The sequence below is a fragment of the Notamacropus eugenii genome, chromosome 2 (assembly GCF_028372415.1).
Source record: "Notamacropus eugenii isolate mMacEug1 chromosome 2, mMacEug1.pri_v2, whole genome shotgun sequence".
Lineage (NCBI taxonomy): Eukaryota > Metazoa > Chordata > Mammalia > Diprotodontia > Macropodidae > Notamacropus > Notamacropus eugenii.
In genome coordinates, this window is record NC_092873.1 from 124,327,096 (window position 1) to 124,347,564 (window position 20,469).

The 20,469-nt window shown below is 38.6% G+C and overlaps 1 pseudogene; it reads left to right on the forward strand.

Annotated features, from left to right (window-relative positions):
* Nucleotides 1-14,122: 14,122 nt before the first annotated feature.
* On the forward strand, nucleotides 14,123-15,509 carry LOC140523677 (transcriptional enhancer factor TEF-3 pseudogene; annotated as a pseudogene).
* Nucleotides 15,510-20,469: the final 4,960 nt, after the last annotated feature.

A 20,469-nucleotide genomic window follows, 5' to 3' on the forward strand; every position in this document is an offset into this window, starting at 1 on the left:
TCTACCAGCACCATGCCGGGAAACTGAATGGCTTCCATTTGAACTGTCTTAGGAAAATTCTGAGGATCACCTGGCAGGATAAGGTACTGGACACTGAAGTCCTTTCTCCAGCTGAACTGCCAAGCATTCAAACTATACTTCAGAGAGCACAACTCAAATGGGCTGACCACGTTGTTTGAATGCAAAATATATGCTTGCCATAAGCAATATAGACATCACAGATCAATAGATAGGTCCAACTGTCTAATCATTACATACATACATAGTTGCCAGAGAGAGAAGCACCAGCATCCAGGTTTTCAAAGCCAGGGGGTGGGGGGCAATAAACCTTCTTCCAAAGAGTAAGCCCCCAAGCAAAACTTTTCCTTGAGCATATATATACTTTTCAGAGCCAGAGGTGACCCAGTGCCTCATTAGCAATTAACAAAAGGTGTGGGCCTTCCTACAAAACAAGCCTACCCTAATCAAGCTTCCTTTAATTAGCTCTACCTGAGGCCTATTAGTGGGTAGGGGAAAATCTTTAGCTCTCATTATTACAGCAATGTTTGAACCTTACTCTTTTCAGAATTGGCTCAAAGAGAGAAAAACAAACACATTCATTTGGGTATAGAAATCTATTTTAGCCTACAATAAAGTAGGAGGAGAAGGGAATGAGATAAGGAAGGTAATAGCAGGGAGGGCAGATTGGGAGAGGCATTTGTAAAAGCAAAATACTTTTGAGGAGGAACAGGGTGAAAGAAGAGGGAATAGAATAAACTGGGGAAAATAGGATGGAGGAAAATATACAGTAATTATGAGTGTTAATGTAAATGGGACAAACTCACCCATAAAATCGAAGTAGGTAGTAGAGTGGATTACATGATTTAGACATAAAGGCTAACATTATAAGCAAATTAGGGAAGAATGGAATAATTTACCTGTCAGATCTATGGATGAAGGAAGAATTTAGAAGCAATTAAGAGGTAAAGAGCATTACAAAGATGTAAAATGAATAATTTTGATTACATTAAAGTTTTCACACAAACCAAACCAATACAGCCAAAATTAGAAGGAAAGCAGAAAACTGGGGGAAATTTTTTTACAGTGTTTTTCTGCCCAACAACTCATTTCTCAGCTATATAGAGAACTGAGTTATATTTATAAGAACACAAGTTGTTTCCCAATTGATAAATGGCCAAAGGATATGAACAGGCAGTTTTAAGTAAGATGAAGAAATCAAAGCTATCTATCTATAGTCATGTGAAAAAATTCTCTAAATTACTACTCTTTAGAGAAATGAGAACTAAAACAATTTTGAGGTATCACTTCACACCTATCAGACTGACTAATATGACAGAAAAGGAAAATAACAAATGCTGGAGGGGGTGTGGGAAAATTGGCACACTAATACACTCTTGGTGGAGTTATGAACTGATCCAACCATTCTGAAGAGCAATTTGGAACTATGTCCAAAGGGCAACCAAACTTTGGGTACCCTTTGACTCAGCAATACCACTGCTAAGTCCATATACCAAAGAGATTGTTTTTTTAAAAAGGGAAAAGGATCGATATGAACAAAAATATTTGTAGCAGTTCTTTTTGTGTGGCAAAGAACTGGAAATTGAAGGGATGCCCATTAATTGGAAATGACTGAACAAGTTGTGGTATATGGTTGTGATGGAGTACTAGTGTGCTATAAGAAATGATGAGCAGGATGCTTTCAGAAATACCTGGAAAGACATACATAAACTAATGCAAAATGAACTGAGCAGAACCAGGAGAACATTGTACATAGTGGAGGCAACATTGTACAATGATCAACTGTGAATCAGTAATACAGTGATCTAAGGCAATTCTGAGGAGTTAAAAATGAAAAGTGATATCCATATCCAGAGAAAAAACTAATGGAGTCTGAGTGTAGATCAAAGCACACTCTTTTCCTTGAAGTTTTTTTTGTCTGGGATTTCTTTCACAACATGACCAATATGGAAATGCATTTTGCATGACTGATGTACATTTATAACCTATAGTAAACTGCTTGCCTTCTCAAAGAGGAGGAAGGAGGAGAGAATTTAGAACTCAAGATTTTTGAAAGTATATGTAATTGGAAAAAAAGATACTAAATTTTGAGGGGACAAGGAGTCAGAATTTCTTTGGCAAATTCGGGTAGTTTGGGCCAAGGGTTGTGGTAGCATAATGGCCTTTAGGAGAGAGGGGATTAAATTTATAACTTTTTTGGCATGGGATATTCCATATAAAGAAAACCTATCAAAGCAGATCAGCCCCTACTCTGAAGTTTGTAGCCTTAGAGCATTACCTGGTGCATTGAGAAGTTAAGGACTTGCCTATGGTCACTCAGCCATGAGGTAGAACTTGAATCCAGCTCATCTGGGCTTCAAGATTGCTCTCTGTCCACAAAGAATATGCTACTTCTCAATTTCAGCTTATTGCCCAATGAGAGCTAAAGGAGTTCAAAACAAATTGGCAAATGATGAAAACTAATTTCCACTACTAACTATCCCCCTCCCACTTTCCTTACACAAGACATTTCATCTCCTTCTACTTGCCTCCTCCTTGAACTTGTTTTCTTTTCTTTTTTGTATTTTCCTTTATACCATATCAAAAGGTTGAATAGAATTTTTGAAGGTCACCTTATCAACTCTATTTTTCTAAACATTTTTAATATCTACAGATTCGAACTTGACTTTTCATTATTTCCTACTATTGGTTTCTATTATTAACCAAATAAACCAAGAAGTGCCTCCCAAGGGTAATGTGGAGGCCTTTGGAGTCAGGCCACCCTCAACTCCACCCACATGTCATTTTTCTGGCTGATAGGACTGAAACCCACTAGGAGTCTATCCTTATGCCCAGAAATTCTCACACTCCCTTATCTACTATTCTTGAATTTACTTTTTTCCTTTTAACCTCACCCTTCATGAACATTGTAATCTATTTATTTCTTGTAAATCCCTTTGATACGCTCTCAGATCCCTTATTTTTCTTTGAAGCTGTGGGACTTTTTTGATTAGTCATTTAAGGTCATCCAAGTGCAAACACAACTCTGCTTGCAAAAAGTAAAATTAGTTCACAGGGAAACTGCTCAGAGGTGATAGCCCCTATGGATCTAGCAAGAGCTATTACTCTTGGCTTTGTATATGTTTCCTCCAAGGCCTACTGGTCTCTAGAGTGTGAGTCTGAGGTCTAAAATCTGAGGTCTGAAATCATTCTTATCCTCACATTTTTACATGTTCTTTCCCCTATCCTTTTGGCATCCAGCAAAATTGAGCCTTTCATTTAAAGTTGATCATTTGATGTGAAGATAAGAAGGATTTGATATAGAAGGAGACCCTTCATTTAGGAAAATATTTTGCAATGATGGTTTCTCCATTGTAGGATTATTCTACTTCCTCTGGAATGCCTGTTATTTACAGATAGATAATGTTTGCTTTCTGGATTCCTGGCTTCTCTTTCATTATCATCTGTTTCTATAACTTATCTTAAATTGAGGTTTGCTCTTCGGGAATATTCTCGGCATCAGTGATCCTTTGTTCTGCTTCATGTGTTTTGTTTTTGAAGGCCTTCATCAATGGCATTTTGGTTTTGAATCTTATCAGCAGTGATATCCCCTCTCCCAGTGGAGATCATGAACCTTCAGGCCCTCTCTTCATGATTCTTGCCTGTCTTTCTGTAAATCTTATACAAACCAATCATTTAACACGCCTACCGACTTCTTTTAGTTCTGCAAGTATTTTGTGGATACCAGTATAATACACAGTATATCCATTGTTATTTGTCATTTGCAATCCAGTTGACCCCCCCTTTTTCTGATCATATGTATACTTGATCTTTTTGATACTACTTCTCAAATGAAAATGAGCAAATGTGTAAAGTATTTTTCCATTATAAAAATATAGTAATAGTATTCTGGATATCCTTGGGGGAAAAGAAGGGACATGTGTCAGTTCTTCCTTTCATTCCTCATTTGTACGAGATAATGGCTCCCTTTTACCTTTTTCTACCCAATTATGATTTTTAGAGTCACCCCATCATATTCAGCTCAGCCCCAACTTTTCTTTCAAACTACCTAGGGAATGATGACAGTCTTAAGAATACTGATAACATTTTCACATAGAAGAAGTAAACAGTTTGACCTTAATGAATCCCATATAATTGGTCTTTAAAGTTTTCCTCATACTCTTCTGGATCATATATAGTGAATTTTCCATTGTATTCTGGTCTTTTTGTCACAAATAACTCAGTCTTTCAATTTATTAAATATCCATTTTTTTTCCATTCCGGATCATGTTCAACTTTGCTTGGTAAGTTATTTTTGATTGCAATTTTGGCTCCTTTGCTCTTCAGAATATAATGTTCTAAAATCTATTCTATAGTAGCTGCCTATAATCGGGTTCTTTCTCCTTCCCTTATTTATTTTTATTTTGTTTTATTTCATTTTTAACAGCTTATTGTTGTAATCAGGTTTTAATTCCAAGCTGTGGGTAATGGTGCCTCAGGCTGTAGATCCTTCTTACTGTTATTTTTCTGAATTCTGTCCAGAAGAACCAGAACTAGAAATTCTGGCACCTGGGGCAAGAAAAGTTGATAAATGAGGAAAGAGGAGAGTAAGGAAGAGAGCAGAGTGTAGTTATCTTGGGGATGAACTTACCTGGGGTATAGGAAAGAATCAGGGTGCCTATTGTGGCTTCAAGGGAGCCTAGCTTTCACCTTCATTGCACCATAGACCTTTCACGCAGTTGATCACAGCTACGCAGGAAAGGTTGGTTCATATCCCAGTAATCAACCTTGACTCCCTTCTAAAAGTATCAAGAAATCAGTGGTATGGAGATAGTATAGCAATCTTTGCAGTTGGCTCCCTTGACCTTGGGAGAAGAGCAAGAATGGGTAATACCAGGTAAACCCCCCTGCTACAGGAAAAGAACCTGGCCTTTGGGAGTTATGGTCAGGCCTCAGGTTTGGGGGCAGAGGTATGTGAAAGGTCAGTGGCAGCTGGAGGGATTAATTACTCAGTGTGTACCCTAAGCCCTTCATCTGATATTTTCTCCTTCCTTATTAAGAGGATTCCTTAGATCACAATCCCAGGTTGCTATGGTAGCCCCTCCCCTGTTGAGGTATTGATATTGAAGATTTTTATGGTAGAATAATATTCAATTACATTCACATACTACAATTAACTTTGCTACTTCCCAAATCTATGAGAATCTAAATTGTTTCCTATTCTTTCATACTAAAGAAAATATGATTACAATATTTTGGCATATGTAGAACTTATCTTTCACCTCCTTAGGGTATATATACCTAGTAATTATTCCAAGGAAATGAACATTTTAGTCACTTTCTTAGCATAATGGTAAATTACTCTTCAGGATGACGTTCACAGCTCCACCGGGTATATTAGTGGGTCACCATATTTCTTAAGCTCCTCCTCCCATTTCCATCTTCATGAGGTTCACAGGTGCTGTTTTCCCCTATATTCTCCCAAATGTCACCTAATCATGCATCCTACATATCCTGCCTCAATTGTTGTTTATTCTTTCTATGTAGTCATTAACATGTACCAACACAGCCCCTGTTCCTATCTCTGGGAAAGAGCCAACTTCAAAATCACATACATACATTCATATTTGAACTCACATCTATATTTTATTAGCCTCATCTCTAGCAGTAGCAATGTTTCTTCCTCATTGTCTATTTTTCCCCTCTAAGCCACCCTAAAAAACCAAGCATTAGGTCTTAGACTACAGCCGCGTAGCCTGCCAATCTGAAATTAAAGAACAGTCTTCAGAGTTTCCTTTGGGCTGCTAGGTAGATTATCTCCGTTCTCCGATCTATCTTCTACGTAGCTGCTAAAGCTATATTCTTAAAGTACAAGTTTGACTCGGTCCCTCCCTTGCTCAAGAAATTCAAGTATCTCCCTATTAGCTTTAGAATTGTGTGTGTGTGTGTGTGTGTGTGTGTGTGTGTGTATTCCATTTAATGTCCTTGAAAAGATGGCTACAAACTACCTTTACATTAGTATATCTTACTCCCTTTCCTAGACTCTGTAATCCAGCAAGACTGCTTTTCCTAACACATAACATGACATCTCTCATCTCCCTGCCCTCAGGCTATCTAACCCCCATGCCTAGAATGCATTCTCACCTCAGCACTGCCTCTTTTCTGAAGACTTCACTTCCTACAAAGCTCAGCTAAAATGTTGCCACTTACATCCTCATGAGGAAGGAGGCTGGTACCTCTCCTTCTAATTTTTATTTTTACAGTATACATTTTATGTAACCCCATAGGCAACTAGGTGGTGCTGTGGATAGAGTGCCAGGTCTAGAGTCAGAAGATTCATCTTCCTGAGTTCAAATCTGGCCTCAGACACTTACTAGTTATTTGACTCTGGGCAAGTCACCTAACCCTGCTTGCCTCAGTTTCCTCATCTTTTAAAATGATCTAGAGAAGGAAACGGAAAGCCACACCAGACTCTTTGCCAAGAAAACCTCAAATGGGGTTATGAAGAGTTGGACATATCCATAAAAACAACTGAACAACATGTAACCCCATACTGGCAGTGAGGGCTGTTGAGAAGCATAGTTTTACTAGAAAGAGAGATGAAGGAATTAAAAAGGAGACACAGGAAATCCCAGGAATTGTGTTGCTTTTTAGAGAGGAAAGGGGCCCCAGGAGCTAATTGCTATTGAAAAGTACTGTTATCCCAAACTAAATATAATAGTGAGCAGTGGGAACCTTGTCTGGCTGGCTTATCCACTGACGCTGTGATATGCCTGGACAGAATTTGCCATTTCCTGAAATGAGCCTACCTCACTGCTACAAAGACTTGGTATATTTTTCTACTCTCTGCTTCATTCTCCCTCCCTCCACCTCATTGCTGACTGGAAATCAGCTTCACTTACACTTTGGAGTTTCCTGTTCTCTTAAAACCATATTTATTTGTTGCCTGTTCTTTCATAATAGGTCCTTTTTATAATTCTTTCATAATATCAAAATAAAGATATCCAGATAAAGATAAGCTGACTTTTATTGCATTCTGAGCAAGAGATTGCTAAGGAGTGAGTAACAACAAAAGGAAACACCTGGTGTTGGGGAAAGGACAAAAGATGAACCTGAGAGGTCATTTATCCTAGACTTTAAAGAAAGGGGGAAAAAATAAGAACTGCATGCTTATACTAAGCTATTAGGCAACACAAAGGGGAAATTCACTTATGTGTGTACACTTGTTCAGTTATGTCTGGGGAAATAAGGCAAATAGGGTTAAGTGACTTACCCAGAGTCACACAGCTGGTAAGTGTATGAGGCTAGATTTGAACTCAGAAAAATGAGTCTTCTGCACTAATCATTGCACCACCTAGCTGCCGTATGTACTTGAGATCTCTCCAAAACAATGTAAGATCCTTGAGGACAAGGAATATTCTAATTTTGCCTTTGTATCTCTACTGTCTAGTACATTGCCTAGAAGCAAAGGAGGTTAATCAGTGGTTGTTATTTGGTTTTTTATTTGACTTTGAATCACTAGACTTGAGCTTCCCCTTGATGACTCAAACTTCTTGTGGGTCATAACATTTTGCTGGTTTTTGGAGGAAGCTAATGTATTTTGAACAAACCCCACAGATGAAGAGGCCTATCATTCAGGCTCTATGGTTCAGGATGATTAGATACAGGTATTGTCTTAGCACTACAATTAAAGAACCTAAGCTCCACCAGAGACTAGAACCGTGCTTAACAACCACTTAATGAACCAAATAGGTCAACAGAGAAAGTAGGATTTCTAAAGGTTGTAGTACAGTACAATACAAGAACCATTAATTAAGTGCCTACTATGTGCCAGGTACTTGGGATACAAATAAGAAGAAAAAGTTAGTCCCTGTCTTTAAGGGGGAAGATGATACATAAAAGGAAGCTGAAAGGTAATGGGGGGTTGGGGAGTGGGAAGAGAGAGGGCGTTTACTTGGCTTAGGACCATGATGACAATGGAGTCAAAGACGGGCTGCTGGTGGGAGATGAAGAGTTGGCTGGTGTTCTGATTCCTGTTTAAATAAAGGCTTTTGGTCCACCCTTCAGCCTTCCAATGAGAGGGTCAGTGACAACTGAAGGTACTGATGAGATATGAGTACCAAAGCTATGTAATCTTCCTGATGAATTTCCAGCTAGGACTATAGATGTTGCTAGGCCAACCATGTGACAGCCTGAAATCCAGGTGAGAAATCTTTGAGGGTCAGATAGGGAGACATCTTCGTTACCCAGAAAGGCACATAAACTGGGATAAGAGCTCTGAGGAAAACTGAGTACTCCAGGAAAGAGGCAGAAAGAGGCCTGGAGCTTATAGGAGAGAAAAAAAGGAAGACCCTGGGAGTCACCCTTTCTCAGATGTCTGAGAAGCAGCTCCAGAGTTTTAATGAGTAAGAAGGCTTGTATGGCATCATATTTCCCCTATAGAATTCGAAAATGGGGATTGTTTTGAGGAAGGAACTTTATAAACCTTTACATATCATATAAATGTGAGCTACTATTACATTATTCCATTTTTATTAAATGACTGTGATTTGAATACTACATTAACATCTCAGTAGTATCCCCCATGGTGCTTTCCTATATGAGGGGGAAAAAATCAAACAAAACTATCCATTATTTTAAATCATGACTGACAGAGTATATAAAATTTCATGAAATATTCCATCATAGCTCTGCTAATAGGAAGGTAGTATATTCCAGCATCTGGATCTATTATTTATAATTATATTTGGTTCAAGTATTATTGCGGTTTAGTGTTACCTTTATGCAACAGTAATTATCAGGCATAGCATTCTCCTAGATTTCTTTGTTGACTACACATAAACTTGTATATTGATTGATTGGTTGGTTGATGTTTTCCCAAGTTTCTTTTTATACCTCATATTTATCATTCTTTACTGACTAAGTAGTATTCCATTACAGTCATATACCTTACCTATACATTCAACTATTCTTCAATCTCTGGGTAAGCTACTTAACTTACACATTATTGCTATTACAAAAAATGCTTCTAGATACATACATACATACATATACATGTGTGTGTATATATATATACATACATACATATATATATATATATATATATATATATATATATATATACATGGCACAAATGGAACCAATCTGTCTGTCATTATCCCCTTTGGGATATGTGCCCAATAGTGGAATTGATTAATTAAAGGGTATGAACTGTTTTCTTCTTTTCTCACATAATTCCCAACGGATTTACAGAATGATTGAATTAATTGCCAACTCCACTTATGGTATATTAGTGGTCCTCTTTCCCCAAAATCTCTTTAACACCATTTTCATTATGTATCATCCTTACCAATTTTATGAGTATGAATGATATTAAGGAGTTTAATTTCTCTTATCGTTAATGATTTGTAGCATTTCTCTTTTGAGAATGATCTGGTAATCTTTCTTGACTACTTACTAATTCACTGGGGAATGGTTCTTACTCTTAAAATTTTGTATCAGTTCCTTATATCTCTTGGACATGAAAATATATTAGAGTTGCTTATTATAAAACTCTTTTTTTCAGTTTCTAGTTCTCTCATTTAGGCTGTATTGGTTTTGTTTGTGCAAAAGCTTTTTCAATTTTCATATCATTGAAATAGTCAACTTTCCTTTTTGTATTTATTTCTATGACTTATCTAGTTATGAATTCTCCCTCTTATAACTCCACAAGATACCCCCTTTCATTCTTGATATTTTTAAAAGATGTGCCCATTTATATCTATGTTTTTATGCTATTTGGCATAAGAAGCTAGTCTAGAACAGCATGACCTCCCAAGCTATTTTTCAGTTTTCAAATCAGTTCTAAATAGGCAGTTCCTTCTCTTCAGGGTGCCCCTCCCCAATAATTTGCATAATTAGGTTTCTAAATTGCAGTATTCATTTGCATATACATCTTGCTTATTTAATTTGTTTAATTGATCTATACTGCTATTTTTTAAATGAGTATAAAATTATTTTGCTTATGCTATTCGTGATAATACCATGACTCTTTCCTACTTTTCTTATTATTTTCCTTGAAATTACAATGAAGGAATATTATAACAATTTTGTGTAATTCTTTAAAGAAACTCCTCAGTATTTTGATTGGCATGACGCTAAATCTGTAGTTTAATTTTTATTATATTTTTTATTATATTGGCATCATCTACCCCTGAATAAAGAATATCTCTCCAATTATTTAATTCTTCCTTTATTTCCATAGGGAATGTTTTGTAGTTGTATTGTGTAAGTCTTCTGTGTGTTTTTGTATGTTAGTTCCCAGATTTTTATACTTTGTGTAGTTATTTTGAATGAAATTTCTTTTTCTGTAATTACCTCCTAATTTTCATTAATACTGTACAAAAATGCAGATGTTCTTTGTGGATTAATTTGGTATCATTACTTTTCTGAAGCTACTAATTGTCTCCATTAATTTCTATATTAATTTTCTTAGAATTCAAATTAGACCATTTATTATTACATTTAGAATTTATTGCATTACATTGCCTATGGCAGAGCTTCCTTTTGCTGTGTAGTCATCTTTTAGAAAGATTATAGTGTATAAGGCTCTATAATAGTTTAGGTGAGATAAATAAGGCCTTTAGTTTTTAATTTTGAAAAACATGCATATAGGAATAGAGCATATAGGAACAGGAATCCTAGTTCTCATAAACTCAATGAGTTTCCACAGAATCTCAGGATTCAAAGGGACTTCAGAAGCCATACCTGAACAAGAATGTCTTCTATTGCTTCTTAATCATGTGGTTAGTCAGTCTTTCACTAATAACGTCCACTGAGGGGGACCCACTCTGTCTGGATGGAAGCAGTCTATTCCACTTGAGACAGCTCTAATTGTCAGGAAGGTTTTCCTTGGTATTGAGTTGTTTTTCATTAATGTCTGACTCTTCATGATCCTATTTGGGGTTTTCTTGGCAAAGATACTGGAGTGGTTTGCCATTTCCTTCTCTAACTCATTTTACAGGTGAGGAAACTGAGGCAAACAGGATTAGGTGACTTCCTCAGGGTCCCACAGCTAGTAAAGTGTCTGAAGTCAAATTTGAACTCGATGAATCTTCCTAACTGTAAGCCTGGCACATTGTGCCACCTAGTTGCTTATGATTTTCCTCACAGCAAGCCAAAATGTACATCTTTCAATCCTTTCTCCCAGTTCTGTCCACTGGGAATGAGGAAGACAAGAATAATGAGGTTCTAGAATATGAACAGACCCCAACAGCCTGTTCTATTAATGCAATTAACTTGTTCTCCATGTGGAGGATGCTAAGGAGCTTGGTTGCATCAGATCTCTGTTATCCAAGTCTAATCTCTACCTCACATAACAATCCTTCAAATGCCTGAAGAAAGCTATCATGACCCACCAAAGTCTTACTTTCCCAATCCTAAATGTCTCCTGTTCTTTCAACTGATCCTTCTATATCATGAATTCTGGTCCCCTCACTCTCTTGGGGGTGAGGGGAACATTCCAATTTTCCTATATTCTTTTTTAAAATATGGGGACCAGAAATGAATATGTTAGTTCATAGGTGATCTGCAAGATAGAATAGGACAGTTATTTCCTTCCTTCTGTACACTATGTTTTTTTTTAATACCTCCTAAGAAAATCACACTATCCTCTTTGATTGTCAAGTGACAATGAAGACTCATTTTGAATTTGCAATATACTTAAACACCCAGATTTTTTTTAAAATGACCTCTAAAAATTCCTTCCACTTCTGAATCTATGACCTCTGACTCCCAGCTCCCATATTAAGTCTTTCCTAGCTATTCCAGCAAAGGGTATGCTGGAGCCAGCTAGAATTGGCCCCAAAAAGCAGGTTGTTAAATTGGTATGAGCATTTATACTTCAGGAATTGGCAATCACTAAAAATCACAGTTTGAGTCATTGCCTTGTTGAATGTCTAGACTTATTAAAGTAAGGAAGAAATGGCTAATGGTATAGATCAAACTTCAGTGCATCAGGTGTGCATTTTTCTTTAGTCGGTTGTTAAACATTTGACAGTACATTCCTGATTTCCAACCCAGATTGATCTCTCTCTCCCTCTCTCTCTCTCTCTCTCTCTCTCTCTCTCTCTCTCTCTCTCTCTCTCTCTCTCTCTCTCCCTCCCTCCCTCCCTCCCTCTCCCTCTCCCTCTCTCTCTCCCTCCCTCTCTCTCTGTCTCTCTGTCTCTCTCTGTGTCTCTCTCTGTGTGTTTCTCTTTCTCTTTCTCTCTCTCTCTCTCTCTCTCTCTCTCTCTCTCTCTCTCTCTCTCTCTCTCTCTCTCTCTCTCTCTCTCTCTCTTTCTCTCCAAATTTTATGATAGTTATTCATTTGACTCTTATTTAAATGCTAACTTATTTAGCAGGCATACCTTAGACTAGCTCTGTCAAAAAAGTTAAAGTTCAGGTGATACTGCAGCAGATGGCAGTTGGAGCTGGCACTGGGATATAGAATGCAAGCCAGAGCATAGGACTTTTCAAGGAGAAAGGACAGGGACAGAGGAAGATAAAATGGTTATTGGCACAAAGAAAGCCTATTTCTCTGTCTACAGCTATTTTATCATGAACAGACTTCCATAGTGCAGTTGTAGTCTTTGGCATGAGCAATCCCAAAGGTAAATGTCTACAGTGATGAGAAGCAGGAGGCATGTTGTTAGCTGATTACCACACAAAAGATGACTCCAAATAATACAGCAATGCCTTAGAAGCTCTGCTCCAACAGTCTCCCATTCAAATGTTAAGAGCATGTAAGATTCTATGAGACATGCAAACACAAAGAGAACAATAATGATCCTCTGGTTACATAAGCTCCTTGCTTCAGACTTTTTATTTCTATCCCAGGACTTCTTAGAACAGTGCTTGGCACATAACAATTAGTCAATAAATACTTGGTTTTTGACCGATTATGAGTATCAAATGAAAAGTAAACAGGAAGATGTATATGAAGCCAAAGATATTCATCACTGTCATAGAGAATATCCAGCCCAGAATCCAAATGGGAAAGAAACTCCCTATAAATTGTGAGGTCCCTCACATGTTCCTGCTTATGTAGGACATTGTACCGATTACATCAAGCCCCAAGGCTTCCTGGCCTTCTTAATGGGTTCCACAGACAGACAAAAGAAATTAACAGCAATTCACACAAGGAAAAGAAAAGTAGATGAATATTTTCCAGAGAGTGACATACTGTTGGATGGGCAGCCCACTGAGCTCATCAGTGCATTTATATTGGACAGAAATGGCAAGTGATAAATGAACTGGGTCCAAAATTGAATGAGAATAAGAAAACCAGTTGAATAACATTTAGAAAACTGTATTGTTCTTTTAATGATCCCAATTGCTTTCTGATTTAAAAACATACTTTTTTTTTAGCATTAATAATCTAGAGCTTCTTCTGGCTCTTTTCCTCATCCTTTGCTTTTTCCTCCTTTCCCCTCCTCTCTCCTTTATCCTACCCTTCCCTCTCCATCTTAGCCTTTTTTCTTCTCTTTTCTTTCTTGACCCCATCTTTTCTTTTCTCTCTTCTCCTTCCCTTTCTTCCTTTCCCTCATTCACTCTATCCTTTCCCTTTGTCATACTTCTCTTTCTCCTTTCTTTCCTGCCATTTCTATTCCTTGAACTCTCCTTTCTTCCTCCTATCGTTTCTCCTCCAGAGTTCCTTCTTCCTCTCTTCCAGTTGACTCACTCCTCCAAGAATAGGGATCTTGTGTTTTCCTGTCAATTCGATTCTGAAAAAACTCCTTCCTCTCTCGCTTCCGGCCTCCTGCCTTTCCCCTACCCTCAAAGTGGAAGCCATGTGTGTGGCAAGTTGTGTGCTATACTGTGGGGATCCTGTCTCTCCATCATTATGTCCTTAGGAGAAGGGCTCTACTGTCCTCCAGCCAACTTTTCCCAAGTCTGAGTCTCCTTTCAATAGGGAGAGCGTTATTGGAGAACTGGAGCAGAGTTGCTGCATCTCAGAGCACCCCTCAGAACTCACTTAGCACACCATTCCTCTCTCATCCCCCATCCCCCATCCTGGGACAGGTCCAACGGGTCCTTCTCCAAGAGGAGCCTTGGAGGGCCTAGCCGCACGATTACCTCCAACGAGTGGAGCTCTCCCACTTCCCCTGAGGGGAGCAACGTCTCCGAGGGCAGCGAGGCTTTGGACAAACCCATCGACAATGATGCAGAGGGCATGTGGAGCCCTGACATTGAGCAGAGCTTCCAAGAGGCCCTTGCCATCTACCCACCCTGTGGCAGACGCAAGATCATCTTATCAGATGAGGGCAAGATGTATGGCCAGAATGAGCTGATTGCTCGCTATATTAAGCTCCGGACGGAGAAAACTCGAACCAGGAAGCAGGTATCTAGCCATATCCAGGTGCTGGCCCGTCGTAAAGCCCGGGAGATCCAAGCCAAGTTAAAGGATCAGGCAGCTAAGGACAAAGCCCTGCAGAATATGGCTACCATGTCATCCGCTCAGATCATCTCTGCTACAGCCTTCCACAATAAAATGGCCCTTACTCGGGGACCTGCCTACCCAGCCGTCTCAGGGTTTTGGCAAGGAACTTTGCCAGGCCAAGCTGGAACTTCCCATGATGTGAAACCTTTCTCTCAACAAACCTATGCTGTTCAGCCTCCCCTCCCTCTGCCAGGGTTTGAATCTCCTGCTGGATCTACCCTGTTACCGTCAACCCCTCCATGGCAAGGCCGAAGTGTGGCCGGCTCCAGGCTCTGGATGTTGGAGTTCTCTGCCTTCTTGGAGCAGCAGTAAGACCCAGACACGTATAACAAGCACCTATTTGTACACATTGGCCAGTCCAGTCCCAGCTACAGTGACCCCTACCTCAAAGCGGTGGATATCCACCAGATCTATGACAAATTCCCTGATAAAAAGGGAGGACTCAAGGAACTCTTTGAACGAGGACCCTCAAATGCCTTCTTCCTTGTCAAATTCTGGGCTGACCTCAACACCAACATCGAGGACGAAGGCAGCTCTTTTTATGGTGTCTCCAGTCAGTATGAGAGTCCTGAGAATATGATCATCACCTGCTCCACCAAAGTCTGCTCCTTTGGCAAACAGGTTGTGGAGAAAGTAGAGACAGAGTACACCAACTATGAGAATGGCCACTACTCGTACCGAATTCACCGATCTCCTCTCTGCGAATATATGATCAACTTCATCCATAAGCTAAAGCATCTGCCAGAGAAATACATGATGAACAGCGTATTGGAGAACTTCACTATTTTGCAGGTGGTGACCAACAGAGATACCCAGGAAACTTTACTGTGTATTGCATATGTGTTTGAAGTATCTGCAAGTGAGCATGGAGCTCAACATCACATCTACCGGCTGCTGAAAGAATAAGAGTCTTAGGGATGAAGGACAAGAAGAGCCAGGCTGTGTGTGTACAGGGAAAGTAGGGAGATCTGGCCTATGCCTGATGTTCAGAATCAAGAAGACAACATTTCCCTCCCTTCCCAAAAGCAAACATAATCCCCTAACCTCAAATAAACTCAAGATATTACATAAAAAAATAAAATAAAGAAAATAATCTAGTAAGGGCAGGTAGGTGGAACAGTGGATAGAGTGTATGGCCTCAAGTCATCCTCCTGAGTTCAAATATGACCGTAAATACTTACTAGCTGTGTGACCCTGGGCAAGTCATCACATAACTCTGTTTGCCTTAGTTCCTCACCTGTAAAGTGATCTGGAGAAGGAAATGGCAAACCACTCTAATATCTTTGCCAAGAAAACCCCAGTGGGGTCGTGAAGAGTTGGACATGACTGGGACAACTAAACAACCATTTCCTAGTGATGCTATATGACTGTGAATCATGTGATTGTCACCTGATTGGTGACCGTTTCTCCTGGCCCCCTATTTCAGCATTCTATATTTCCTGAAGGTCCATTCTGTCATGTTCCACTATGTGCTGTCTCCCTCTGTTAGAATATAAACTTCATAAACACAAAGGCCATCTTTCTTTTCTAATTTGTCTGCCCAATGCTTAGCTTAGTGTTTGGCACAGTTTTGTGCCCATGTTTTTTTCATTCATTGAGTCATTCATGATCTCTGAAGAATTAAAATTTCAAAGGACCAAAAGGTCAATGAAATGATACTTGCTCTGTGTATAAGTTGAAGCTCACTACCAATAATGGCTCACATAAAAAAAAGAGACATCTTTTAGATATCAAAGACATAGCATGGTCAAAAAATGTGGTCAAGTGGCAGAAGTGAGGGGTAATAAATAGACAATATTGTGTTAGAAGCACAAAAATATTAAGACCTAGAGAAAGCCCTACATTGTGTTAGTTAAATCCATTGTGGAAGATTTATGAGAGAGAGGGAGGGAGGGAAGGAGAGAGGGGAAAAAAATGTCTGAACTAAGAAAGCAATGTGAGATGGTGGGAAACCCCTAGTTCTGGAGTCAGTGGACACAGATACAAAACCCTACTCTGACCTTTACTATCTGTGTGACCTTGGGGAAATCACTTAACCTACTTAGTCCTCTATTTCCTCATCTGTAAAATCAGAAGATTGGACTGAAATTATTCTTGAATTTCTTCTAGCTCTGTAGCTGTGATACTATAATATATATATACACATATGTATATATATAGGGAAATAACAGAAACTAGTTATCTAGTAATACCAGTAAAATAATGAGATAATCTGTAAAAAAAATCAAAAAAAATTAAGGGGCAGTTAAGTGTTACAGTAGATAGAGCACCAGCCCTGGAGTTAGGGGGACCTGAGTTCAAATACAGCTTTAGATATGTACTAGCTGTGTGACCCTGGGCAATTCAATTAACCCCAATTTCCTCCAAAAAAAATCACTCATTTATCTTCAATTAATAAGTATTGTAACACCAGTAAGGAGGAGGTATCCAGCAGAAGATATGAAAATAGCAGAAATTTTAAACCCAACTGATGATTTTCATGTTTATAGAAGCATGCAACCACCCACGCCCTGGCATTTCCATGGATAATACAATCCTACTTTAACCTCATTATTTCATAGGATCATAGTATAATGTTGAAGTTATTAAGTGAGTAAATAAAGTCACCCCACTCCATACAGGTGATAAGATGCTCAACCTATCTCAATCATAGGTTCTAGATTTAAAGTGAAAAATATTTGAAAGCCAATGGATAAAGTGAAATGACACTAGATAGGAAGTATATTACAATTAGCTACGTAATTTCATGAGATGCTCTGGGTCCTACATAAACACATCTAGTTATCTAGAATCAAGGAGTTTCAGCAAATGGCAAACCAGGAAATAATATTCTAGCAAATGCCTAAAGATAAACTCCTTTGGAGCTGGGGAAAGGAGGAGGGAAGGGAAAGAGAAAGCTCAGCTTCATCCTTGGACTAAGTCTCCTCCCCACCACCTCAGTACAGAAGAGAATCTTTCTAGCTTCAAAGAGTCCAGGGAATGTTAGAATTCCCATAATCTCAGTGGCTTCCTCATATTAGCTGATAGCCATGTATACCTTGGGAGCCCAAAACAGACTGGAGGTAGATTCATGTATCCCTAAGGAGTCCAGGAAGAAGTTACACCACCCAAGTGTAACTTGTTAAGAACTTCATGAATGAGAGGAAAAGTAGTCCAGCAATCAGGAGCTGTGTTATCCTTCTGCCAAATATTTTTTAAGCATCAGTCCACTTTCCCCTGAGTTTTATAGATTTTGGTGGAAGAGTGTGTCAAAGACTTTTGTACCACCTGTTTTTACTGAAATCTACTTAAGGTTGACTTGCTACATGCTTATTAACTCAATCTTGGAGGGAAGCACTTTTGGGAAAACTCAGGCCATTAGAATTTGAAGAACATTCCCAACTCCTCAGAGATACCACTCTGAAGAGTAAATGTGGCCTTGTTCCAGACCCTAAGACACTGATGAGAGTGAGTGTTGAGCTCCTAAGAACTTACATATAGGACTTAGTGCTAGTAGAAGCCTTGGACATGACCTAATACAACCATCTCATTTTATAGATGGGAAAACTGAGGCCCAGAAAAGTGAAAGTACTTGTCTGAGATGATGATAATAGCTAGCATTTATGTCATGCTTTGAAGTTTCCAACGTGCTTTATATCATCCCACTGAATTCCCACAACAGCCCTGGAAGATAAGTGCTATTATTTTCATCTCCATTTTACATATGAGGAAACTGAGGGTGAGAAAAGTTAAGTAACTTGCTCGGGATCACACAGCTAATAAGTATCTGAAGTTATATGTGAACTCTCATCTTACTGACCTCTTTCACTATTTTATCCACCTAGATATCCAGAGATTGCATAAGTGGTAAACATCAGAAATGAGATTTGAACTTAGATCTTCTGAATCCAATTCAGTGCCCCATTATACCACCCTGGCTTCATACATGTCTTGTTCTAGTAGCTTCCTAACTAGGCTCCTTATTTCCAGTCCTCTGTTCTATCAGATCAATCTTTTGGGAGCACTTCTTTGCTCATGATATTCTACATCTCCCCATTTCCTACCAAGTTCCATAGTCTCCAAGACCCTTCACAATCTCACATCAAGTATAACTTTCCAGCTTTCACCGCTTTTCTTTATGCATACTACATTTTACCTGAACCATTACTCCTTTTGCTATGATAGTCCCCTTTGCTGGTACACCTTCTACCCTCCTTCCCCTCTCTTTTGCTGGCTCAGTCAGTTTATATATATCACATCATCAACTATCTACCAGCCAAGCCCCAGTTTAAATGCCAGTTTAAAGGGTTCTCTTCCCTTATTACCTCCAACCAAAGTCTTTCCCTATTCTGAACCTCAGTAGAATTTTGTACTTTTCTTAGAGTACTTATATTCTTCTTTTTATTATAGTTAATAAACTATGTAATTTGTTTTGTCTTATCTTCATACTTCAAGCTTCCTAAGAAGACAGAACGTATCATACTTTTTCCTATCCCTTATAGCAGCTAATTCACTAAGTTCTATGTGTTAAGTGCTCAATAACCTCTTTGAGAGAAATGATTATTTCTGTTTACTATTTACTATTGGGGAGATCCAGGTTTTTTCCCCTTGTATTTTCTCATTCAGAAATCAGTGCCTGTAGGCCATTCAGACAGCCTTTGAAGTACAGGGCTAACAATGAGATGACATCTTGGATGAAATTGGGAAAACTTAGATCTGATCAAAAGATAAAGAAATTATAGTTTAAGTGAACTGGTGGATTCCAGCCCATTGTGTTTTAGTCAAATAGGTCATAGTAGAAGTGGATTCTCCCTTTTTTTTAGATTGCCCTAAATGGGGGTGGTATGGAAAGGGATAAGCCTCTTTGTCCAAAACTGAGTGATCAGAGTCACATCCCCCGGACTCGTATTATAATAAACCCACCTCTCATTGTAATATTCATCCTCATTATTTGTTAACCTACCAAAGTTGATTTCCATTCTCAGACATACCCACTCTTTAAAGGAAATATAAGAGTTTAGTGAGTTCCATGAGGGGAATTTGGCATTCAAGAGTGCCACTGATCTCTTTTTATTAATTATCCACTTAACAATCATTAAAAAAATGATTAATTACCCAGACACGATGTCTCTTGAACTTTTTGTATGTCATAACTTGTTAAAAAGATTAATGAATGAGGAGCTAGAGGGAATAATTTTAGGGCATGGGAAAACAGACGTGAATGAGACACCAGAGTGGGGAGCCCATGTCATTGAGAAGGCACAGTTTAAATGGAAATAGCACTGGGCTTGGAGTCAGAGGACCATGATTCATATAGAAGCTTTACTACATACAATCTATAAGACCTTGAGCAAGTCACTGAATATCTCTCCACTTCAGTTTTTTTTCATTTTTATAATGGAAAGTTTGTCATAAATTTCCCCTAAGTTTTCTTCTAGTTCTAAGTCTATGGACGTATTTATCATTGCAGAATATCCTCCTAAAGTATAGGATTTGGAGCCAAAATAAAAATCCTGAAGTACTGTTGGCTTTGATACGTACCTGAATGACTCTGAGTAAATCATTTAACTCCTCCAAGCCTCAGTTTATACAATGAAGGTTTTGAACTAGATTTTCTTTAAGATTTACCTTTAAGAAGGAAGATTATCTTCCTTCTATCTCTCAGCCCATGGCCCTATATTATACATCTAGGCTGTGGAAGAGGCAAATATGCTCAGGAGGGGGACATACATACACACACACACACACACACACACACACACACACACACACATACACAAAACCAAACAAAAAGAAAAAGAAAAAACCTTGATGTACTTCAAAATTTATCCTTCGGCTAGCTCTACTTTACAGTAGGATTATATAACATGAACAATTCAGTTTTGCCTAGAGACAGGACAGTTTCTGCCAACCATATAATTTCTTCTTTTGTAGGCATTTCTTCTTTAGTAAGCTAAAACCAAGATTTGGTGTCAGAATTCTGATGAATTAGTTCTACAAATTTTGAAAGAATAAATTTAGCATTTTAAGTCACT